The sequence below is a fragment of the Vicugna pacos genome, chromosome 6, assembly GCF_048564905.1.
Source record: "Vicugna pacos chromosome 6, VicPac4, whole genome shotgun sequence".
Classification (NCBI taxonomy): Eukaryota; Metazoa; Chordata; class Mammalia; order Artiodactyla; family Camelidae; genus Vicugna; species Vicugna pacos.
In genome coordinates this window covers 49,524,326-49,550,773 of record NC_132992.1, presented here as the reverse complement: position 1 = coordinate 49,550,773, position 26,448 = coordinate 49,524,326, and the positions used below count along the sequence as shown (strand labels likewise).

Below are 26,448 nucleotides of genomic sequence, written 5' to 3'. Positions count from 1 at the left end.
CGAAGCAGGAAATTTTCATGAAAGGCAGAAGTTACCAAAACTAACACAGGAGAAATAGAAAATCTGAATAGCTCTTATGTGTCAAAAAAACCTATTTCAATTTTAAAACATTTCCTAAAAGGTAACTCCAGCCAGATCCAGATGGCTTATCTTGTGAATTCTAGCCAGTATTTTAAAAAGACCAATATAGTTCCATAATAACTTTTCCAAAATAAATAAAGGGAAAATTCCCAACTAATTTTATGAAGACAACATTACCCTTAAACTAAAACTAGAAAAAGACATTGTAAGAAAGAAGACTGCAGGGAAATCCCTCTCAATATAGATGCAAATACAGATGCAAAAGTCTTTAACAAAATAGTAACAAATCAAATCAACAATATATAAAAACAATAATGTATTAACAATTGGGGTTTATCCCAAGAATGCAAGGCTACCTCAGTCTTTGAAAATCAATCAACTATAATTCACTTTATTAACAGACTAAAAGAAAATCCACATGATCATCTAATAGGTACAGAAAAGTTATACAACAAGTTATAACAACCATTCATTATAAAATTCTAGCAGACTAGTAACAAATGGAAAGGTCCACAACCTGATAAAGAGAATCTACAAGAAAACCTACAGCTAACATTATCCTTATTATGAAATACTGAATTCTTTTCCCCTAAAATGAGGAAGAAAGCAAAGAATGTTCAGTCTCATCACTATCATTCATGATGTACTCAAAGTACTAACCAGAGGAATTAAGTAAGGTAAAGACACAGGCAAATAGATTGGAAAGAAAGAGGTAAAGTTCTGTTTATTTGTAAACAAAATTATAGCATATGTAGAAAGCATTATGGAACAAACAAAAGTTAATAGAACCAATGTTTGCCAAGGTTACAGGAAATAAAGTGATCTTGAGAAATGAAAGAGAAATGAAACATTTATCCACACAAAGACTTGTTCATAAATATTCTTAGCAGCTTTATTTATAATTACCTAAAACTAGAAACAATCCAAATTTCTATCAAGAGTTGAATGGGTAAATAAAATATACAGCTAATATACAGCTTAATAAATAAAACCAACTGGGGACACATTCAACAACAAAAAAAATTCCAGGCACTAAAAGTGTACATACATTATAACTATTTTTATTAAATTTTATAAAATATTAACCTAATCTATCATGACTGAAAGCTGATCAGTGTTTGTTTGAAGCTGGAGCAGAGATGGACCAGGAAGATACACACCTGGAAAGGTCACATGTAGGTGATCTGGTCAACAGACTCAGTGAAGCCCAGACTCTAGGTTATCTCAGTACCAGTGTCAGATTTGTGAGAGCTTTCCAGAGGATTTCATTTACCAATCATTTCAGCATTTCCAGATGAAACACAGACATTCTGAGAAGAAACCAGCCAATCTGGATGTACTGTGTACTCCTGATCTACAAAATCTCTAAGTATAATAAAATAGTTGTTGATTCATGCCACCAAATTTGGGCAGTACTTTCAAAAACCTAAATGAAATAGGAAAATTTCAAGAAAGGCACAAATTACCAAAACTAACATAGGAGAACAGAAAATCTGAATAGCTTTTATGTATTAAGAAAATTGATTTCAATTTGAAAACAGTCCCCAGAAGGTAACTCCAACCTCAGATTGCTCATCTGGTAAATTTTATTCAGCAACAACTAGCAATGAACTACTAATATATACAGCAACAGGGATGAATCTCAAGAATATTGTACTAAGTGGGAAAATCTAGGAATAAAGATTACATATTGATTCCATTTATATGAAATGCCCATAAAAGGGTGATTTATAGAGACAGAAAGTAGAACAACAATGGAACCGGAGATCATCTGCGTGAGGGAACCTTTAGCTCTAAAAGTGGATTGTGGTCATGGTTGTAGAATTCTATCAATTTACCAGAATTCATTGAGTTGTATATTTACAATAGATGATTTTCATAGTGTGAAAAACTATAGCTATGAAAATTGTAGGAACAAAAGGGTTAAAAAGAAAAACTTAGGGAAAAGCAACTATACCAGGAAAGTACTATACCAAAGAAATCTCAGATCACAATATTAATATCCAAAAAAAAGTGTGTATAAATTGATAAGTTTCTATAATTTCAAAAAAAGTATTAAAACTTTGATGTATTGTATTCAAACACTGTTTTAGAATATATCCCATCTTCTGTATAATCATCATTTATTGAAACTACTAAAATACTAATGTTAAGCTCCAGTCATTTCCCCAATTTTATTCCTATTTTCCTGTGTCACAATTTTTTCTCATTAGACTTTACAAAGTCAAATGATAAAGACTTCTAACATTTTTGTTTCAGAAGAGGGAAACTAAAGCTCAGAGAAGTGGAATAAATTTCCAAATATGACTCTAGTGGGTTTCTTAATTAAGAATAAAAAAAACAGTATCCCTTAGGTACATTGCCTTTCTTCTGCTAAAAGTTACACATTTTCATTTCTGATACAAATTATGAAATGCAAACATTTATTGCCCAGCCTCTCCCTATTTGTGAAAAAACAGGATATACCCCCATATATAAAAATTAAATTAAATTATACTAGTCTGATAGCTATGTTACCTTCAGTTTTTCTGGGGGTAGGGGGTGTGGTTATTTTAAAGTTGTAGCCAACCACTCTTTGATGCTATAGTAGAGATTACAGACATAACCAAATGCACACTGGTCCAGGGCTATAAAAAGAAGATGACACCAAGGGGAGCCAACTTGCCTAAGATAATTCAGTAGGGCAGCATTATCTGTCAAGTCATAATTATGAGTATTTTTATGGTTCTGCTTGAGACTTCAGTACCTCTCCTAATCAGCCTCAAAAGTTGTTCATGGGATCTGAACAAAACAGCAGAGGAAACAATATGAACACTTTATGATGACTGCCTTCTTGCAGAGTTCATAATTAAAGTTAAGTTTCCCACTCTCCAGTCAACTGAAAGATGGACAGAGAGTTCAACCACTGAGAGCAATAGACTCATACATGTTATATAAGTTAGGTAACCATGGATTTTGTGAGGAAACAATTTTAGTTCATGTTTGGTATAAGAAAAATAGTAATCTAGCATACCTTCCTGATGTCCTAGAAAAACAGCACTTAGACATTACATTGGAGAGAGAGAGAGAGTGAATTAACAGAGAATGAAACATGTCATGTAACTTTAAGATATTATCCCCTTGGACTTGATACTTGCACTAAAATAATGTATCTTGTCACACAGAATAAACTCCTTAACAATCTATTGAACTTGTCCCATGTTCTTCACCTCGGTTCTCACACAGGCACCTCTCATCCATGTGGACCACTGCTGTTTGTGACAGCATACCCTAATAAACTCCTTTTTATTCCCCCCCCAAAAAAAACCTCTTTAACAGAAGGGAGGAAAAGGTTCTGTGACGAATCAATAGCTGCTATAAATATTTGAATCATTATTATTTTAATGATTTTTTTTCCTTTTGTGAAAGGTAAATAATAGTAGTATGGACTTGCCCACAGCAAAATGTAGCAGAATTGAGTATAAAGTCTCAAAGGATTAAAATTATATGCTTTTATAGTAAAAAAAAAACAGATAAAAGTAAACTATGACTGAATCTAAATTTATCAAAGTAGAAAATACCAGAGGAGGGGTGTAAATTTTCATTTAATTTATTCCTGTACAAATATATATATTGACCTGGGTCACCACGAATTGAGATGAAAGAAATAAACACATAACCCCACCAAGTCAAACAGATATCTCAGCTGACTGAGCATCAAAACAGAAAAGCTGTGTAAAAAAGCATTTCCTCTATGAGTAAACATACAGAAATCACCTTCCATGAAACTACCCAGAATACCATGGAGAGAAAATGTGTTCAGTGAAGAGGCTTCCTCAGTATATGATACTTAGAAACGCTGAACAACTTACGAAGACTTTACTCTCCCTCACTGAAATAACTGGAACTGTAGCAGGGAGCTATGAGAGGTTAGGCAGTGATAGTGTCACAAAAATATCTTGCTTGCCCAGCACAATTCACAGAGCTCCAGAAAGGAACTGTCAGATCTGAGAATAAAAGAGATGAGAAAGTAGTGGGCCTTTCTTAAGACTATTTTGGCAAATTAAGACACTACTATAACTTGACAGAAAGGCTTAGCTTAAAAGAAATAATGTACCCCGTGAAATACCATTGCCTTAATGGGGTAAAAATTCATTAGTAACATTCTTAACACCTTGGCCACTGTGAGATGTACTAAGAGAATATGAGAATCTACGTATTATACTAGCAAAAAAACCTCTTCATCTTGATTTTTCAGATACCGTTAGATTAGTTTTGACAGTCATAATTCCTAGGCAAGAAAAGAATGTCCAACTAGACATTTTGAAAAACACAGCAGCCTCAGTATGGTTCATTACCATAGTCATGTCACTATTCCATGTCAAAATCTGCCTCAAACCAGCCAAAGCTAGTAAGTTCATAGGGCAATTCCAGTCTTGTTGATCAAGGACAAATATATAATAGTTTTCATTCCAGGACATCTTTTTATCAACAGCTTTATACACACAGAAAATACCAACTGAAATTTACACACTGCAAGTTCAAACATAAATGTGAATAAGAATTATCTGAACAGAATTCATCAACTCTCTCTACAATCAAGGGCCTTTCCCAACCTTTCAGTTACCATCAGCAGCAGACTCCCCTCTCCTCCCAGCCTGATTGCCCTTCATCCTTAATCAAACACCTGTCTATTCCTCCTCTGAAAGAGACTGTGGTCTGTGAATGACCTGCATCTGAATCATCTTAAGTCTTTGTTAAAATACACATTGCTGTGCCCCACTCCAGACCTACCTAATCTGGATGTGTGGAAGAGAATCCCTGGAATTTGCATTTTAGAACACTCCATCAGTACTCTTATGTACTCCAGAGTTTCAAAATAATCCATCTGAATCTTGCCTTTAATTCCCCCTGCTCTTCTCTAGTCCGGACTCTTACATCACACACGAAGAGGCTGATAATAGTCTGGCAGCTTATCTCCTTGCCTCTAGTGCCTTCTCCAGAATCTCCTGTGTAAAAATCTCAACATCCTTTCCGTCAAAAATATTTTGAGCTCAAAATTCTAAATTTTTTTTTATCACATTTCAGGGCAAATCCAAACATCCAAGATGAGCATTTAAGGACTTCTGTGAAAGGATCCCAGTGTGTATGGTCCACTGACACTACTCATGGCTTCACCCTGGAGCTCCTCTGCTCAGTTTCGATTAGACTAAACTCCAACCTTATTTCTTGCATGTCCTCTTTCCCATCTCCACTTACCATTCCATCTTCCTCTTCATTTGCCCTAAAGCTCTCCCTAGTTTTCCAAAATCTAACATTTCTTCTAAGAAGGAAATTCAGAATCCCCTTCTTTAAAGTGGCATGGAATATACTGAAATGCCATGAGTTACTAGACATTCAAAAATTATACTAGTACCACTCACTACTATGTGATTTGGAGTAAATTTATTTGATAAATATGAAATAATGTACCAGATACCTGAAACTTTATAGGAGTTCAATAAAGACTAATTTCTTCACTCTATCATTTATTATATAGTGTGGCAGTTATGGTCTTTGTGTGCATCATTTTTCTGGGTATTTCTGCTGGAAGTGGGATCTCACTTTCATGTGAAACCCATTCTATGTGGTCCAGGTGGAGCTGACCTCTCCCTATCATCACTGCCTCTGGGGGTAGCCATAAGACACAAGTCCAGCAATTTGGAGTACTCCATCTATCCTACCCTACCTCCAGCACTCACACGTGCACACACGCGCACACACACACACCACACCGAACTGCAGCAACTGGCTCAGGGATGGACATCTTCCCCAACTCAATCAGATCAATCCCTGGAAATTTTGTTGAACCTTAAAGAAGTGGACACTAATCATTGGAATTGCTGGCTATGCCAACGAGGTAAGCCTAGAAACACTAGAAGTCAGCTTTACCACCATTTAAGAAAGTCTGCCTTCAAATTAAACCAACTATGAGGAAACTGGGGCTCAGATGGGGAAAGATGATGTCCTGATAGGATCATTTTAATCCCTATATCTATGGCACCTGAGATCCAACTGCAAACTTTTCATTTATAGGAGTCAATGAGTTTCTTTTGGGTTAAAATCATTTCCCTTATTTTTCTGTCATTTTATACAAGAGAGCTGCAATACAGAAGTATCAGGAAGGAGAATGTTGCAAGTGACAAAATTTAAAATGTGAAGGGATTAAGTCAACACAGATAAGCACAGAGGAGGTGAAGGCAACACCTGTATGAGACGATGACTTGCCTCATTGATTGTAAGTCTGATACGTCCATTGCCATGCAGTGGGATTCTGAAATGCTGCATGTGGGAAGAAAGGTTGTTGAGCAGTCAAGAAATAGGTGGTAGAGGACTGTGATGATCATAGTTTTTGTCTGTTTGCTCTGCTTTTTCTCATCCTCTTCTTGTTATATTTTCATGAAAATCTGAGTTTATGACCCCTTATATCCCATCCTCACTTTCCACAGGGATAAGCACATGACCCAAGATGAGCCAATTGAGCATCCTAATCCTTGATCACAAGGATATTTAGGGATGGCACATGATCTAATTCAGACCAATTACAACCTTTCTTGGGACTTTAGCTGCAAGTATCAGAAAAGAGGCATATTCTTTTGATTGGAACTCTTAGCTATAAAGATAATATGAGTTTGTAACTTTCCTCCCATAGCCAACTCTACCACAAATTAAGAAAATACTTTCTGAGATTAAAACCAACACAGAAGAAAGAAGAGATGATGAATGGGGAGAGAATAAGTGACCTAATGGTATCCATTTATCCAAAAGGCAGCTCTGTTCCCTGTACTTCTCAGTTGTGTGGACAGATAAGTTCTTTTTATGTAAACTCACTCGGCTAAGGTTTCTGTCACTTGTAGCTAAGAATCCTGAATAACACATCTAGTCAGTGCTTACATGTCACCTTACAAATGTCCTCTAGCTTTTTCATGCACACATGCCTTCTGAATAAACTGTAATACCTTTGAGGAGAAAAATATTGTGTCATTGATTTTTTTTTAATTCCTATAGTTGCAGTAGAAACTACAACTTATTAGATGGAAATCTGAGGGGCAAGTCAACAAATTAATTAATAAGTATAATAAAATCCACAGTCATCTATTTCTTTCAGTTTTATGGTCATATCTAATGACTTTTCTCCAAAAGTATTTAAGGGTACACCATCCCAGGCAAAATATCATACAAAGAACTAAATAGATCTGTCTTCCATTCTCTTAGTAGTTTTTCAGAGGTTTTCAGCTTTTATGTTAAAAGCTCATTTCAAATATTACAATTCTTGACACGTGCAGTGTTTCAAACTCATAAAATAACTGAACTAGCCAGCAGTAATTATAGCACAATCACCAGTGTCACATGACAAACTTTTTCTGTATCTTTAAAAGCATGTATTCCAACAGCAGTATTTATAGTTCACCTCTCATCCCTGCCATGATTTTAGAAGTATTTACTTCTGTGACTCTGCTTTCCTACATACTTTTGGTTTAATAATTATTATTAATAACAAAAGGTCCAATGTTAATTATTTGTGAACTTAGTGGGGGCAAAAATTTTATTCCAGTTTTATTTCCCAAACCATTTACTGATGAACACACCACATTAAGGTAAAATGACTTAAGAAGACCTTGAATCTGCCCAATGCCTCTTTTTCCCCCTTTTCACCCATTTAATTGCATCAAAAAATACTTTCATGATATGGGCTCCTATAAGCAAGGATATAATCAGAACAATGAAAAATTTCTGTTGTCTTTTTATATAGAAACTAAAGAATAAAAGATCTTCTAGGTTGGATATTGAATCAGTCAGGCCCTACAGCAGGTAACAGAATTCACCACCACATGATTCAAATAAAGAGACTTTGGTGGAGGTGTTCCTTAAAAAGGTAAGAAACGTGAGCAGAGAGAAGAGAATAAACAAGGAATGGAGAGGCACTCAGAGGCCAACATTAACAGAAAGTCATCGCTACCACAAAGGCTGAAGGGACTGAAAGAAAAGCCTTACCTGAATCCATGGAGAGCTGGAACTGTAGAGGAGGGGCCACCTGACGAGGCAGTGATGGGGGAATAATGATTGCCAGAGATGGTGATGGAGGGAGGAAGGAAGAAATATCCCAGTCTCTCTCCTTTTTTCCCCTAGTCTCCTGTCAATGCCTCTCGTTGTTGAAATACAACTGGAAGCATCCAACTAGGAAACCCAGAAGGGAATCAGTCCACACAGAGGTCATTCTTGATGGAGCACAGAGCTGGGCAGAAAAAAGTGAACTGGATCAAGGGAGTCGGAATGGACAAAGAGAAGATAACCAGGTATTGAGTGTAATCTTGACCTATTGGAAGAAGGAGAGTTGAGGGTTCAAATTTTTTCCACTAAATTCCACTTACTGCACCCTTTTCCATTATAGGAAGGTGACCAGATGTGTTAGAATGGGGGCGGAATCTGTAAGAGGACTACAACTCTGGAGCTTATAAATTTTTGTGAAAACCTTTAGCTCAGGCTGGCATTCGTATGGTACCTCCCATCCATAGGTTAAAACAGACTTCCAATAAAATCTCTTAAGATTCTTGCAAAGACACTCTTATCAATTTGCTACCACAGGACTTTAGCAGTCAGGACTGAGGGCAGGGCTGTGGCAGCTTGTGGCTGTGATACTCATGAAGCGAGCTTCACATGGTCCAGCGATCATGCTGTACTTGTTCGGCTGCTGCTTGGCTCTTCCAGCATTTCTTTCCTACCCAGTTGAAGCCAGTTATGCTGTTCACTCCCCGCACTGCATTGCATGGCTCACCTTACTTGTCTCACCTGACAGATATTGCCACAACAGACTTCACTCCTCATTATTCCAAAACTTAAATTTTACCCATTGGTTGATATTTGACAATATTAGTGCCTTCCTTTTCCTCTGAACCATATGGGAAGATTGGAAAATTTGAGTCTTCCATGTGCTTTTATGCAACTTCCTTTTCTTTCTCACTTACATGTGGAAAGACAATTTTGACTTCCGATTTTTAATATTTTATCTCTCAAAGTTTGCTGTTTTGCTTTATGTCTTAGAATACTCTGTAAGGCAGAATATTTGCCTTCTTTAAATCAACGTAGTGGCTATTCACCTCCCCTCATTCTCGATAAAATAAAAGACTTCATCCTGACGTGAAGAATTTGAACACAGCATTTGTATCAGGGAACTGACTAACAACTCCAAGGCTAAACGGTCTGTGCCGAGGAATCTTTGGGAATTTTTCACTCAGTTCAATTCATTAAACATTTACTCAACACTTTAACAGACACAGAATGTTGCCCTTAAACCACATATGCTTCTGAGGAGGGTGCAAGGGATCCACAGTAGAATAATAGTAAGGGGTGATGGTTATTTGAAGGGTAGAAGTAAAAAGGATGTTAGCCAGTTAGTTGCCAGAGAAATGACTAAAGGAAAAAGGGGGAAAAGGGACAAGCTTAGCCAAAGAAATTTCTTTTCTATGGAATTTTCCCTAAATTCCAACAGTGTTCTCGCTTGCCAGAGTACACTGCCTTGGCATTTTGACTTTTCTCTTCAGATCATATCCCTAGGTCTCCTAGAGCAAACAAAATAATTCTTCCAACACAACAAGGAAGATAAAAAATATGATGAAATAGGAAGGACAGACACTAAGATGTGAAACAGCAATGCTGGTGGCCCAAAGGTTTACAAATTGCTTCCCAGAGTTTGCATCACAGCAATTTTCACTCACTTTGAAGGTTTCTCAAGGGCAAAGAATGTTTTCCTCACCTAGCAAACAATTCCACTTGCAGCAGGAGTAAGGCATACTGGGTATACCCAGACACCACAGCTAATAAAGCAAACCTGATAAGAGGAGGCTTGGAATTGAATCTCTTCCAAATGATCTTGTTCTCGCCACTGGGGAAGAAGCACTTAGTGCGTTAGTCACACATTAGCCAACTATGCACGCAGAACTCATCAGTGAAGAAAAGATTTTAAATGAAAACAGAAATCTGAGATTTAAAAAAAGATTGGTACAGGTCCTGGATTCTTTTCTCACTCATTTCAACACTATTATGGAAAATGTTTGACTCGCCCTTGCCCATTTCATTTCAAACTTTAGGAACCCAGCTCTATAACCTACCAGTTAATGCCACTGAAGCACTGTGAGGAGTTTATTGAAAGACAATTCCAAAGTCAATGTTACTGTTATTTGGGCAACGGCCCATGTCACTCTCTAGCATTATCCATGGAGAATTCTCTCATAAAGATGGCCATGTTAAAGCAGACGAGGCCCTACTTCAGCAAACATGGAATAGTAAAGTTGGCCAAGTTTAACTGATGCTGAGAAACAGAGTTAAGGAAAGTGCAAATGGTCAGATCACTAGAAATATCGCACTAGAAATACGGCAGACATTCTTCTGCCATAGCATCCCTACTAGCAAAACAGAATAAAACAGAAAATCCAAAAGTACTTCAATTTTGCGTAAGGATATAAAGCTGAATTCTTTTTATTTTAAATATGATATATTAGACGACTACCAAGTAACACACTTCAATTTTTTTTCTTTTTCTTCTTCATGTAAAATAACACACACACAGGAATTTATTTAGCATGGACTCACTACTTTTCCTACAGAGGAGGTGACAATGGCATTTCTTGAAAAAGAATAAGACAAACTATAGTATAATATTGCCTGCTACAGAAAGCTAGTAACTGTGAGAAAATATTTTCAGATTCACTATTAACCAATGAAATGCAAGCTAACACATCCATTAGATGTTTTTTTCACCCAAAAGACTGGAAAACATTTAAAAGATCAATAAATCCAGTTGTTGGTAAGGGTGTGGGAAAACAAGTGTTCTCATCCCTGTGCCTGCTCTGAGGGAGGGACAGGGGGCAGAAAAGGAGATACATGACAAAAATCTTTAAAAATATACGCACTTTTCCTCAAGAATTTCATTTCTAAGATTCTGTCCAAAGGAAATGACCATTCACACGTCCAAATGTCTAATGTTATGAGTGTTTATAATGACAAAATCAGAAACAATTTTAGTGCCCAATGTGAAAATATTCTCTTCTTTTTATTCTTAGAATTTAGTTTTACAACAAGCATTTTGGAAAAGCATGTTATTTCCCTATGCAGAAAAAAAAATATTGATTTCTTTGAGAAAGTATAAGGGAAATATAGTAGTAATGCAAAAATTCCAACAAAAGAAAACAGAAGGAAAGAAGGAAGGAAGGAATGCCAGAGAGAGGGAGGAAGGAAAGAAAAAACATCCTGCACAAGTTCTTGAAATCTTGGATTTCTTACCGGGGTATAATATTTATAAATGTGCCTTTAAAAATATATAGCCCTTCCTCATTGAAGATCATGTGGTATGAGGTCACATAAACCTAGCAGCTCTTACTACAGCAGAGAGAGACTTAGGGACTTATGATACAAGACACAGAACCTGGGTCTCCCAACCCTAAGTGAATGATCTGTTCACTCTATACCACACAGATTCTGCTTCGCCATACGTCTGTCCTACCCCCCAGTTTCCATTCTCCCTACTTCATTTCACCTATCATCTAGCTACCTATCATCTAAACACTTACTTATCTATCTACTACTACTCACCTGAATTTTTTTACCTATATTCCAAACTATGTACCTTTCCTATTCATCTTCATTCTCTCCCAGCCTGTCACACTCTCCCCCTATACACACAATAAGACTTCAAAGTTTTGGTGAAGTGGGGTGGTACTTTTTGAAAACAAATGTAAGCACAATATGAAGCCACTGCAGATGTCTGATGGGGGACTGTCATAATAAAAATTAGTATGTGGGCAGTATGTGGGCTAGAATGAAGACAGGAATAGGAGTGGGAGACACCAAAAGATCCACCATGAAGCTACTGCAATCAGTTAAGCAGAAGGTAATACGAAGAACGTAGACACGCAAGAGTTCAAAGTCTGTACGTGGCTCACATCTATCGGGATAGGAGGAACATCACGAAGGATTACACGTATACATCAGGAGATGAGCGCTGTCACATGGGTTTTATCAAGTGCCCAACCCACTGGCATTCTGCTTTAACAAAGTAGCAATAAAAAAATAACCACTTTCTGGTGTTTGCTATGTACCAGAGTATGTAGCTAGATATTCACTTTTTCGATCTCTAATCTTCACAACCACCTTAAATGCTAGGTATATTGTCTCCAATTTACAGAGAAAGAAGTTGAAGCTACTACAAATTAAACTATTTGCTCAAGATCAAACAAGTAGCAAATAGCAAGTTGGATTAAATTCCTGGCTTAAACCCAAAGCCTTTCCTTTGTGCTACATTTCCTTCCCACGACTTAGTCCAAAGGCTTAGAAATATTTCTCTCCTGACTTCTTTTGATGATCTGCCTTTCATGAATTAATTTAACAAGTCTTGAACTATTTTTATTTTATATATTCATTAACGTATTCAGGTTAAAGACATATCTGGGCACTTACTATGCCCATGCTCCTCAGGGTACTCAAATTTATTTTCTACTGGTAAAAATCCCTACAGGGTACAATTCTGCAGACATAGTAAGAATGCAATGACACATGTTGGTTGGCTGAGTACCACCTCCTTGTATTTATTTTAAAATCATCTATTCAAAGTTATTTCAAAGCAAATTCTAGCTTTGTATTTTCTTCCTATCTATTCCTTCAAGTTTACATTTGTCAAAAACACTGTCTATTCACCTTTCCCAGACTGAGGAGTTCTAGATTTTCAATGCAGCCTTATCCGAAACTGCTCTATTCTTTTCAGTACATTTTCCTTCATAAGCTTTGCTTGCCTTTTATTATATATTAGAGCTGGAGCTGCATATAATATTCTACCATATTTTGTACAAGGGTAACATTAAAAAAAAGGTAAGTATGAGAAAATTCAAAAAAACCGTTTTGAGTAAATATTTGAGACAGAACATAATTCAGCATCTCAAAGGTTACATTTTATCCAGATGATGATAAAATTAATCTTAAGAACTCAGTTATTATCTTTATTGCCATAATTTGCACTGTGAAAAATACGCCTAACTCCCTTGCAGCTAGTGTTTTCCATTAGACTCACTTATGAGAGGCTTGATTTCTGAACTGAGGTAAGTTGAAGAAAGGCAGGCACAACACGTTCATTTGCTGAGGTGGACTGTAGCAGAGATGACAGGAAACCACTTGACAGAAGCAGAAGCAGCAGTGACTTGTGGCCCATTCCTGCGGTATGACTTTGGGAATCTATTCTTCCCAATGATTCTATAAGCTATTTAACAGTCATTAGCACATCCCTCTATATTTAAACTACCCAGAGTGGATTCAGTTCTCTGCAACTGAATTTTTACCTGTATATTTAGCATCAGAGTAGCTTATAAAGATCATCTGTGAAATATTTTTAAATACGGTTTATTTCCTATGTTGCTAGCTGTTTTTCTAAAATTCAAAATGAAAAGAACTGATAGAAATATTCTACATTCAGGACCTTTGTTTTTCTGCCCAGAAGATATTCATTTCATACTGAGAGCTCTCTCTCATAAACAGAATCACCTTGAATTGTTTTCAAGTGCATGCTGAGATGAAAAAGGAGAGATGTCAGTCAGTCTGCTCACCAGAGGTAGGAAAGTAGACTGCAGAAGAATCTTATGCCCCTTCAAAGTGGTCTCTGGCATTATTCGTATACAGCCAGGCAGGTTTCAATGTTGTTATTCGTTATTGCTACAGAGGTACCCCATTTCAGTGATTGTGTCTCCATGTAGTGGCTGGGGAGCTAAAACAATTTAGTTTGCAGAATCTTAAGACATATTGCCCTTATGGTGCCCGTAAGCATTTTGGGAGCTGTATGTGCAACAGCTCAAATTCAGCTCACATAAATAAACTCCCCCCCCAAGTGTGTATTAGTTATAAACACAAGCCTTCACCTAACCACAATACTATCACTACCAGAATTCCAATATCCCCGCCTAACACCATAAAAATCAAATCCCATCATTAACAGTTCCAAAACTATAAGATAACAAATACTTCATCACCAATTTAGAGATGCTTGCCATCTGTAATCCAGTAAATATTTTTCTTACGAGTTTTGACATCTTGGAACATAAATGACCTCCTATTAGCACTGGGTAAATTCCAGATGAATCTAGGCTGAATTATAATCTTAGCACTGAGATTATCACTTAGACATAATTATTTTCAAAAGTACATATATCCTACTTATCGAATGAAGGAACTGTCTAACTGTCTAACTTAGCTTCTAACATTCTGATTTTGAAAAGTGACTTCAAAAAAGAAATGTCATTTATCCCTAGATGATCCTATGCACAAAGAAATGCAAGACCTTGAAGAATATAAAGGCCCCATGTATGAAGACAAAAAGAAGACAAATACAAACTCAGGCAAGATTTGAAACAGGTGCTAAATTCAAATCTCTATCTCTTAGGCTACTACTCAGAGTAGCTTATTCCAATTTGGTTCCAGTAACTTCACCTCCTTTCTTAGGCTATGGAAGCTTAATAGCTTCTTAGAGGTCTGTCTTTGGTGAGTCACTAACAGTTGTAATAGCATTACTAGCAAGGAAGGAAGATGGGGGGAAGGAAGGAAGACAGGGAAGAAGGAAGACAGGGAGGAAGGAAGGGAGGAAGAAAGGAAGAACAGGAGTTTGCTTCCCCAAAAGGATTCCAACAACAAGTGTGTGTCATCCAGAGCATATCAAACCCTTACTGAGTAAAATCTAATCATTTGAATATTTATAGAGGCAAGCCTGGTGATAGATAGGACTGACTGCTCCTCACTGCTTGCCACACGGCCACGTGGTCAGAATCTCTGAAATACCAAAATGTGAAGTTCCATCTGTTGAAGACTGCCTCCAAGCCCATCTCTGACCCTCATGAATAAAACAAATGAAACCCACAAATGAGGCAGCACCTTCCTGGATGATTATGAATGACCTCAAGTTAGAGTTATAAAACAAGAAAGTAGCCGTCTACCTGAACAGTATTGTAAACCCCATGCAATCCACTGTTTCAGTACTTCAGTTTAGTAGAAGCTGTAAATAACAAGAGGAAGAATTAGACCCTGCTCTATGTGAGTCTTATTTGCATCACTCACCAGAAAACAGGATTTGTACTTAACCTAGTTACAAAATTTAAAATAATTCTAGCTACCTATCCTGGCACATACTCTAAAATGCTCTGAAATTCTGCCATCTTGTGGGAATTTGGAAATATAACAAATGATTAGGTTCAAAGCTTCTCACTTTACATAATTTAAAGTGCTCTCGCAATTGTAAGCATGAATGGATACGGTGTTTAAAACAGCATCTAACACGCCAAAGAAATTTTTATTTTCCTATTATTCCATATTTCTTACAAAAATAAATTCAAGTAACCCTTAACTTCTTGATCTACACCAATCAAATCCATAATTTGAAGTAATTTAGACCTGGGAGTAATTTGAAATAAATTATAGTATTGTCTTCCTATTTTTCTCATATGTAGAATAATGAAGGCTATTTTTAAATTGTTTTCATTTACCAATTAGACTTTTTAGTTTTTACATAGTATAAAACTCAAAAGTAATACTACACTTTATAATCAATTTTTTAAACATTTTATTCTTTTTCACAGTTTCTCCCTCCCTTATACTTTAATGAATGTAAACAATTATCATCCTATTATTCTTATCTACTTACCTACGTATGGTACTTTATATAAATCTATTTCTCCTAGCTGAGTATTATTTGCGATCCACATCATATTTGGGGGGATAGAAAACAGTGAAAATTAAATATCTACCTATTGTATACATAACAAAGTCACAAAGGATGTCTTTCCAGAGACTGTGATGAAGATGACACACTGAGCATAATCTAGTGGTTGCCTGTTCATGTCACTGTAAGGAAATGAAGCATGGAATATGAACCTTACAAATTTAGAGTTTACTTTCTAGTATAGGAAGATGCTTCAAAAAGTTCATGAAAAGAAAAATCTTTATGTCTCCTCAAATTAAAGTGTGGCTATTTGTAGTCTCCTACACAGGTAGTTTCCAGTACAGTCTTTTTTTGTGAAACTAGGTCTTGGATAAAACCATCTTCAAATTGAATTCAGATTGTATGGGCAGCAGCTCAAAATAAGCATAAACTGTCCATTGAGGGCATGAAGGTGATGAGGGATAAAATATAGGTCCTCAAAGAGATATCTTTAAAAGGGACTGAACAACAGAATTTTTAAAGAGGACTGGTAATGAGGAAAACTACCTCTACCTTCTTTCAGATCCTAGAATGGTGTTTTGTTCAATATTAGTGGCCACAAATAAAATAAAGTTTAAAAATTAAAAAAAATATATGTTTGCTAAGTAGTGTCTTTTCTTTCTGTATTTTAAGGACAACAGACAATTGTCCTCCCTATTAAAGGAAACTTCAGACAATCTTAGTCACTTTGTCTTAGAAATATATTTTTAGTTATTTAATGAAATAAACTTTCAAACTGTACATTAATTAAACTAATAATCATAGTGACCTATGTCACTGACCTATGTCACTGTCATAGTGACCTATGCGACCTGAACTAAAATAGGAGTCCCAGTGTGAAAGAGAAGAGAAACTTGAACAAGATTGAAAATTAGCCACTGAGGACCCAAGCACATAAAAATAATTGAGTGATGTGATAAACTGATATCTTGTTTTCAAAGCAACATCAACACATATCGAGGCCAGGAGTGCTCTCATTCTACCAGAAATAAATTCACAAGTCTGGATCCCTCCACTAGAAAATATAAAGTGGGTCACTGAGCTTTCACTCTAAGAAATACCAAATAGCTTGCAGCTTTATTTTTTCTTGTTTCTGCTGATGTCTTCTATAAGCCTAGATGGACGAGGGTTTAGGAAGCATCCTGCCATATAGTAAGCACCCAATAAATGTTTATTATTATTATTTCTTCAGAGTGTACAAGAATCAAAAATTCAGATTCCGCAAATATGCATGAATTGAAGGGGATGCAGAGAGAGAAGGGAGTGGGGAACTTTTAACAACATAATTATTTGAATACTGGCACCTTATGTTAACTTTCCCAAAAAGTCAAAGAGAATCCTTTATGCAGTTTGACACACAGAAACTCAAGACCTGATAGTTCTTGTTTTCTTTTCCAACTACAACTATTTAAATAAATGAAAGAAAATAAATATCATCATAGACAGCTGACAAGTTTGTGTATTTTTGTTATTGTTAATGAGAAAAACTTCATTGGGATAAATAATTATTTAAAAAAGAAAGAACTTGAATTTTATCACAGGTGAACTTCAGGAGCAGAAAAACATTTGCACAATACATGCGGGGCCCTAAGAAGGGAGCAGCAGACGATTAAATTCTCCACCACATTCATATTTGCTTGGTTAGTTCCTTTTCTCTCCTAAGGTGGCTATAAAATCTAGGTTAGTTACACAGCTACCTCACAGGGATGAAGCCAGGAGTAAATGACAAGGAAGCAGCTGGAAATGCTTGAGTGTTGCATACTCATGAAGATAGGAGACTGTCTCACTTGATCTGGCAAGATTAAAGCAAAGCCCTGGACCTAAACCCTGCATCCTCAAGAGACTGCCAATAGGAGCGCCGGGTGCAATGCATAGCAGCAAGTCTAGAGCAAGAGCCCTCTGGGAGCAGACAATGTGCATTGCAGCAAACGCCCAGCCTACCAGGGAGTTGCACTTATCCAGCATTGTTCTGCAGAAGGCTAAGTGATCACAACCTTCTTGTGAAACCAGGTAATTCAACCACAGATTTTTGTCATTCATGGTATTCTTTGAACTTTTTTCCACATAGCAACCACAGGTAACACATTGAATGCTTATGTAATAGTCATTTTGCATTCACTGTCTAATTTAATTCTCATAACAAGTCTATGAGATAGTTATTTTTATTACTCCTTGTTTATGCATGAAGTAACTGAGACCAGAGAGACTAAGTAACTTGCCCAACTTGCAAGGTGGAAAGTAAGCAGCAGAACCAGAATTAGAATCTTGCATCTCTGGGATCTGCCTTCAAAATCATGATGGCTCCTAGGTTTTTCTGTGACCTTCTTTTAATTTCCAAATATTTAATTATCATCTTCTCCTTTCCTTTAGGTTACTGTCTGCTCTCTGACTGCTACAAGGGTAGAACAACAGACACACGCATATACACACATACACCATGCAACTATCAACTGGTTGGTTCCCAACCCTGGGCTCAGTTGATGCCAGGCAGTCTAGGAGGACAGTAATTTCCTATGTCTGAACTTGGAAAGATGTGAGCCATGGATCTCTCTATTTAACCATAATCTAAAGGGAAATTTCAAGATATGCCCACCGGAAAAAGAGAGTTTTTGAGTGTTCTCTGAAAGACTTGGCAGAAATCCAAATACTTGAATTTGTTTTATGTTTCCATTCTGAGGCTGTGAAATGCTTTTAAGTGTCTGTTAATTTTTATTCTAATGTAGAGCAGTAGGGAGGTACTCTACCTCCTGGGAGTCACAAGAAAAGCACACTGAAGCTGTTTATCCACAAAGGGAGTGTTAGAAACAAACCTGAAAAGTGCCACAAGTCCAGCCTGTCTCCTTTCAGACGCGCTAGCACGCCATGGACTGTGCTGACAGAAAGTAGCAGCCCATACAACTTCATGGCAACTTCTTAAGAGAACCTTAACATTTACCCTGTGACCAGAGAGAATGAGGAAAGGGAAAAAAGAACTAAATGGCCTTTACCGGGCTTCTCGCATTTCATTTTAACATGAATACCCATAGGCTTGTTTAGCTATCAAAGCAGTGTGCGCTGGGTTCTATCTTAAAGAATAAAACAAAAATAGTATGTTTGGAGGGAAAAAAAAATCTTCCAGCAAATATATCACCCCTTAATGCTTTTAACTCTGAAGAAATGCTAGAGTTCGTATAGGATTATCAAAGAATCATGAAGTGAGAACGTATACTCACATGAGTAAGGATGTAAGTTTGTTTCTATTCACTCTTTAAAGAAGTAATAATAACTAGGGACTCCTAACAGTTCTCAGTTGACTGTTATAATGTTTAATCACAATTTAGGTCAAAAAAAAATCTCTAAATGAATTCTTCATCTTGCTGCAAATTAAGCCCCCTGCTTCTCTTTCAATCCCCAGTAGAAATGAATGATAATTGAATACAATCCTTTTCATAATTCCCTTTCAAATGCTTGAAAACAGTTATTTTCTCTATCTTAATAAAAACAAGCTCTCCGTATATTGACTCTTTTAGAATCTTGTTTCAAAATGTGCATTACTGTATTTCATATATATTCTTGACTCTCTCATTTCTCTAGAAATTTACTAAAATTCAAAGATAAAAATTAGAGCAATTCCCTAATAAAAATTTGAATATAATAAATATTCTAGAATAGTTACTTCTAGCTCTCTAATAACAGCTATTACTGATAGCTTTAAAAAAATCAATACTGTTAATTACTCATTTTAAACTTCTGACTCTGGCTAAGTGACTAACTTGTTCTATTCAGATTTTTTGGACATTTTATATTAGCATAAATTAAAAATATCTCTAATACATTAAATCATACTGCTCCCTTAAACATTAATCTCAATTTGGTGAAACATTTGTTTGATTTATCATGTGACACATGGAATTCTCTCTCTCTTTTCCAAATTATTAGAAACCTAATTAAAATAGTGGCACCTGTAATTTAACGAAAACAATATCAAGTCTAACATTGGTCAAACTATAAGAATCAAGATGTGAAATAGCCCTTTAAAGGCAACCAGATCCAAATCACCTACCCTGGAAATGAACCAGTGGGAGGACAGGAGATGAAATGTCTTGCCCAACTTTGTAATCCAGGACTGATCTAAAGGCTCAGTTCTTCCCATGTACAGTCCCCTCCACTCTGCTACACAGTCATCATTATTCTATGATAGAATAATGAAATCTGTTCTATTTTATCGTGAAAAATAGTCTATATATGGCCTGTTCTACATCCCTTCCGTGCTATTTCAGATGCAAAAACATCCTTCCTCTTTCCCTGCTTCTTTCTTTACTTAAGTAACATCCGTTTATAAATTAATTTAGCAACTATTTATTGTCACTTGATGAATGCCAAAAGCATTGCCAAGCCAAAGAATAATACAATTAAGTCAATACTGGTTTAATTATATGCTAAGGAGTTCTCAGACTCTTCCACCCTCTCAGAAGAAGGCTAAGTGCATAGTTCTGACAATCAGGATATCCAAAATGCTGATAGGTGGAGTAAGAGGAGAGTGGAGACACTGTCTGAGGGAAATAGGCCTGCTACTAGAGGTAAGTGGACACAAGAACCCTGGATGAAGGCATAAATCAAAGGACAGGAGAAAACTGTACAGTTCGGTGATATGGCATCAAAGAAAGTCCATTTAATAGTTCCTTATTGTTTCTGGAGTTTTTTTTTTAAATATTTTTTCAATCTCCTTCCTATTATTTATGTCATATCATAGACTAATAAATACAAAAATGTACATAGTAATATACCCACAAAATAGCAGCTTGTCACACCTAAGGAGTTAATATTTAAGATCCATAAGCTTTGCTCTACCAGGAAATTATTCATTTAATAAATATGTATTTAGTCTATGTCCTGTGCTAATTTTTGTTTCCTTCTTGTACCAAACGTGAACATTATGATGATTCCGTACTTTTACTACATTCATCAGCCACGCGTGACATTTCCTGACACTCTTTCTGGGTGTAATTTACTCATAACAGCCTTAATAAAAGCAACAGCAATTTAAGGAAAACATTAATTGCCCTTTATAATATTATACATACATCTAGAAATATAGCAGACATCTACATTTTCAAGCATCTGAATAACAGTCATAGTGTCATGAAAAACTCAGTAAGGTAACTTATATCTATTTTTAATGCTATATGAATGAGTTCTATTTCTAACTGCTTAGACCAGTTCAAGTGTACTTCTTATTTTTCAAATGTTACTGTATAATTTATCAATAATTATCCAGTAGAGGATCTCCAATTACCTTAATATATTACTGAAAATCTTCCCTTATTGCAAACAAGGGTGCAAAAAAATTAAAAAATTAAGACATTCATTTAAGAAACCTGCACTTTTCATTTATTGCTCTTCAAACAATTTGTCTGTGTTTACCTTTTAAATCATGTCAAAAATTAAATCGAATAATGACAGAGTATATACTAAGAGGGACTTCATCCCTCTCCCTCTCTCTTTCCCTCTTTCTCTCTCTGTCTCTCTCTCTCACTACTGCTTGATTCAGTGTAGACTCTCTTACAAATAAAACCCTGGAATTGTAGAGGGATCCAATTCCCAAATCGCTGTGTCATTGCCCAGAGCCACAACTCAGGTATCAGAACGGGAAATGAATAATATTGATCTCTGAATGGTGATTAATGATGATGATGTCATTGGCTACCACTGACTATGCAGTGACCACCTACTGTATCTCAAGGGCTATGAAAAGTGCTCTGCAGATATGTACGACCTCAGTTCACCCTTTCACAAGTCCTCAAAAGCAAGTACAATGTTGAAGATTGGTCCCTTCCTGAATACTGATCTCAGTACCACCTGGAAACACAGGACACTCTGGAAAAACATCCACACTAACTTCAGGTCTAGGTTCTGGTAACTTTAAGTGTAGTGAATTAACAAAAGCTCTTCAAAATGTCATTACTTAGAGAAATAACTTTCGCTGCCTGTGTGCCTGTCACTAGGCTAAATATAGCACATACAAATTATACTCAGTTTTTTCAACAACCCCTTTAAGACATGAATTATTATACACATTTTACAGATAAGGAAACTGAAGCCAAAAAGTAAAGTGAATTTAATAAGGGCAAGTGGCAGAGCCAGGATTTAAGCCCCAGTCTGTCCATATTTTTCGTACCAAACTGGTACGAATAAACGGTGCAATGCTGTAAAATAGTAGTACTTATTTTCAAAGTCATAAGATGTAAAAATAAATGTTTTCATTTCTTGCAAAGTTGGAAAACAGCAGTATTTTTGAGTTAGTATGTGTAATCAAAACATCATTTTCTTTTTGAGAGCATGTCACTCAAATTAAAAACTATTCCATCTCAACTGACTTATGTGTCAAGAGTAAAAAATAAACATTCCAGTGAATTGGAAAAGAAGAGTTGAGAGCAGTGTTTTTAATTGATGAAGACATGATTACTAACAGCTGTTTAGCTCTTAATCAAAAAAGTACTGGAAAATAGAATATATGAAGTTTCTCTTTCTCTTAATAAAAATAAATGGTCATCTAAATAGATTTAATATGAGGAATTATGAGTAGTATCCTTCCCATATCCTCCCCATAGAATTAAACATATTAAAATGTCTTTACTCATTGTGAATCCTCTTCAAAGATAAAAAAAGCCACAAAAATCAAAACTAAGAAGCAGGTCAGTACTAAGATTAAGATCAGGTCATACTGCTCTGAAACATTTAGAAACACCAGCCTACAAGAATGTGATATAAAATGCTGAACATTCCACCGAAATAATCATAAAATTTTGAACCACTATAAATTAAAAACATAATTCACATAAAATTAAAGTTTAAAAAACAAGAGGCTGCTCAGCTGATCACTGCATTATTTCCCCTGAGTATTTACATGTTATCCATAACAAAGCAAGCTTCATAATAAAGCAACCACATACAAGGAACTAGTCTAGGTCTAGTCCCTCGGCCTAGGTCTCCAATGCATTTACAGCCTAACCTCCAGTTTCCTACACAAGGACATCAAAACATATGATCACAAAATATTTAATTTAATCCAGTCAACCCTCCCACCTGGGTACTGTATTAGTCTGCTCAGGCTGCCACAACACACTACCACAGACTGCGTGGCTTACACAACAGAAATTTATTTTCTCACCATTTTGGACTCTGGAAGCTCAAGATCAAGGTGCCTTCAAGGTGGGTTTCTGAGGAGACCTCTCTTCCTGGCTTATAAATGGTCACATTTTTTGTTGTGTCTTCACCAGGTCTCTTACCTGTTTGCATGGAGAGAAAGAGAGATTGATTTCTGACGTCTCTTTTTTTTTCTTATAAGGACACTAGTCCCATGAGATTAGGGTTCTACCCTTATGACCTCATTTAACCTTAATTATCTGCCTAAAGGCATTATCTCCAAATACAGTCACATTGGAGATTAGGGCTTCAGTATACACATTTTACAGGGACACAATCTGGTCCTTAACAGTTACCCAATCCTACATAAACAAAGAATGTCAAGTGCATAAAAATAATATACCAGCTGTCAATATCTGGCAAACCAGAAGCCAGGGATCCTTTAAGAGGCATCTAAAAATACTAACCAAGGACACTGACTGGCTTTCCATGTAGTGAAGTGGTGAACTGAATCAGAATTTTTAGCTGACAATCTGGAGCTAGTCAAGTAAATGTCAGTATCAACTGCCTTGAAATACAATACAATATATTAAAACAATTGTTCCTAAGAGTCCTTTGAGATATAACTGCTCCATCAGGGACAGAATAATTATTAAACAGTGTAAGAATTACTTTTGGTCAAATCTATCAAGCATGCTCATTCATAGAAAACAATTTTTGATCTCTCTGACCCTTGTACTGGCTAAGGTTGTAGCTCACCCAAACTTGTGTTCCACCCTTCTGTGATGACTCAGACACCATATGCAGATATCAAGCCTGAGTTACCAGCTATGTGATTTTAAGACTGTTGTAGGTATTTATTACATATAAAGATTGAAAGAATAGGTTCTGATTCTTGTATCTTTATTTCATTTCATTAAAATATTTTTTTAAAATACAATAACCCTACTGTGAAATCAGCAACGCTACATAATAAAAAATGTACTTCCTCATGAGTTAAGAGCAATCAAATTCATACATAAACAAATAGCCATCAGAACTCTCACAAATACTAATAATTACGTTAAACAACTCCAAAGAGGAAAAGAACTTTCATGTTGCTTTCCCGAAAAGCTTTTGAGAGAATTACTGGTGCTCAGATCACTTGAGTTTCACAAATGCTTTAAGCACATCTTTGCATTTCACTTGAATATTTAGAATATTCAAAACTTTGTTGTGATTAGTTTCCAAATTGAAAACATGAATTAATTAGAAATTTAATCATTGTTATTTTAAGATAGAATAGATTTTTCCCTACTATTTATAACTAACTGCTTATAATTAACATTTTCCTGCTTTCCTTTCATAAAATATTTTATAAGTTATCAGGACCTTTAAAAACTACTTCTTTTCTTATTTTACTCTGCTAAACTAATTACAAAATGAATTTTTTATTTCATAATTCTTTACCATTTTATTCACCCTCTGGGTACTGAATTATAATTAATTCTGCTTTTCTGTCTCTAATAGATTTATGTGTATTATCATATATATTAAATTTTCAGTTCTGTAATTTTTTTCATTTTAGTGCTTTGCAGACTGACAATGTGCACTTCATTAAAAACATGTAATCCCTTAGCTTCGATCAAGGCATAATTGCAAATCTTTATAATATAATAACTTGCATGTTCCTCATATTTTATTACAAGAACACCCCATTCCACTTGAAAATTCTGGAGTTCCTCTCCTCTTAAATTGCAATAGGAGAACAGGATTTAAGAATCTCAAGTTCTTATGACAAAACTACTGATAAGCACATCCGTCTGTTTTCCCACTTCCCACCACTCTAAGCTAAAATGCATAGCTGGCACTCTACATCTGTGGATTTCACATCTGCAAATACAACCAACCTCAGATCAAAAATATTTTCTTAAAAAATTCCAGGAAGTTCCCCAAAGCAAAATTTGAACTTGGTGCTTGCCAACAACTATTTACATAACATTTACATTGTATTAGGTATTATAAGTAATCTAGAGTCAATTTAGAGTGTACAGGAGGGATGTGTGTACATTACTTGCAAATACTACTCCATTTTATATAAGGGGCTTGAACATCCTCAAATTTTGGTCTCTGTGGAACTGCTGGAACCAATCCCCCTCAGATACCAAGACTACTTACTGATCTATTTTTTTTGTCAATATGATATTTAGATTAATTTAGATAATTAACACAACACACAAAAGGATTCATGTTCTTTATCTGAAAGTGGTGGACATCTTGTGATAAGATGAAGCACTAACACTCTGCTGTTCTTTGACCAATCCACCTTTTCCAGAAGAAGAAGTTTTAGTTAAAATAAGTCAGAAGTCCAGACTTTAAAAAAAATACAAAGTGCAAAACGCAGTGTAACAGACAGGAAACAGTGGAACTAAAATATGGGGTTCTCCTGCCAGATAGATGCTATTATGCTCTCCTTCACCCCACATGAATTGGGCAGTGTTCTCCAAACTTGCTCAGAATTCACACAGTCCCTTTGAGAGTTCACAGGATAGTGATACTATCCAAATTTTCCAGTCTTTTTTTAAGGCGAGGGAAGGGGAAGGAAGGGGATCTAGGAAACAACTGAAAGTATTCTACAGAAGTTTGTTGGGAACTGCAGTGACAAGTGATCACTGCCATCAAGTCATAAACTGCTTACTATCATAATCCGTAAAATAAGACCAGGCTAAAGAACCAGCTATGTAAAGTAGTCTTTTTTTCTAAGTAAGTGACACCTAAATTTAGTAAAAATTACTTTATCCTAGAAAAAATTACTTTATCCTGCTTAGAGCCCTTTCTACTCTGTCTGCACAAAGTAACTTCTTTACTGGAATCTGAGTCCATCTTAAAAGGTCAACGAAAGGATAAAAAAAACTCAAAATGATCAACTAGTAAGCATTTTCCTTGAGATTAAAAAAAAAAATCACTCCTAAAAGGTAAACTTCCTCAAGTTTAGAACACCTTTGCTCCCTTAGATGCTCTTATAATCTAAAATAAGACTTTTAATGGGTGCTTCCAAACATCTTACATTCTTGCCTGTCAGCCCTTTTAACCACCTCAGGTCTTTCCCACTCTTTCTGTCCTTCCTTGTTCTACCTTTGATGTGTAAAGGTTTTCACTCCTGCTAAATCTATTAGATTAGGACACTAAACTCCTTGGGTTTGGACTATCCATTTCTTTTGACCTCCATAAAGGCAGAAGTCTTGTTGGTTTCATGTAACACCATTATCTCCAGAATGTAACAGTAAAATAAATAAAAATGCAATCGTCTTTAACCTCCACAATTCCATACACAGTCCTTTTTTTGCAAAGGACTTAGATGTAATTCTCTCTGGGATATCTTTGCCTAAAATTACAATGCTGTGGAGGGTACCCCTATGAGATCCCACGGCAGCCTGTCTCTTTCCTATGACAGTGTGTAGTTGTCTTTTACCCTACATAAGATCCTTGAGAACAGAGCCTCTGTCTTTCATTTTTAT

The 26,448-nt window shown here is 35.9% G+C and overlaps 1 protein-coding gene across 11 annotated transcripts in view; it reads right to left on the bottom strand.

Moving 5' to 3' along the window:
- FANCM (FA complementation group M) overlaps positions 1-26,448 on the bottom strand; it is a 765,839-nt gene that overhangs the window by 358,578 nt on the left and 380,813 nt on the right. For 9 of the 11 annotated variants that reach the window (XM_072962981.1, XM_072962983.1, XM_072962987.1 and 6 more), the window contains exons 28-29: positions 22,977-23,094; positions 15,066-15,124 (exon numbers count right to left, since the gene is read on the bottom strand). The gene's annotated coding sequence lies outside the window, so the exon portion shown is untranslated. The remainder of the gene's footprint in view (positions 1-15,065; positions 15,125-22,976; positions 23,095-26,448) is intronic. The other 2 variants (XM_072962982.1, XM_072962985.1) reach the window with 1 other exon arrangement.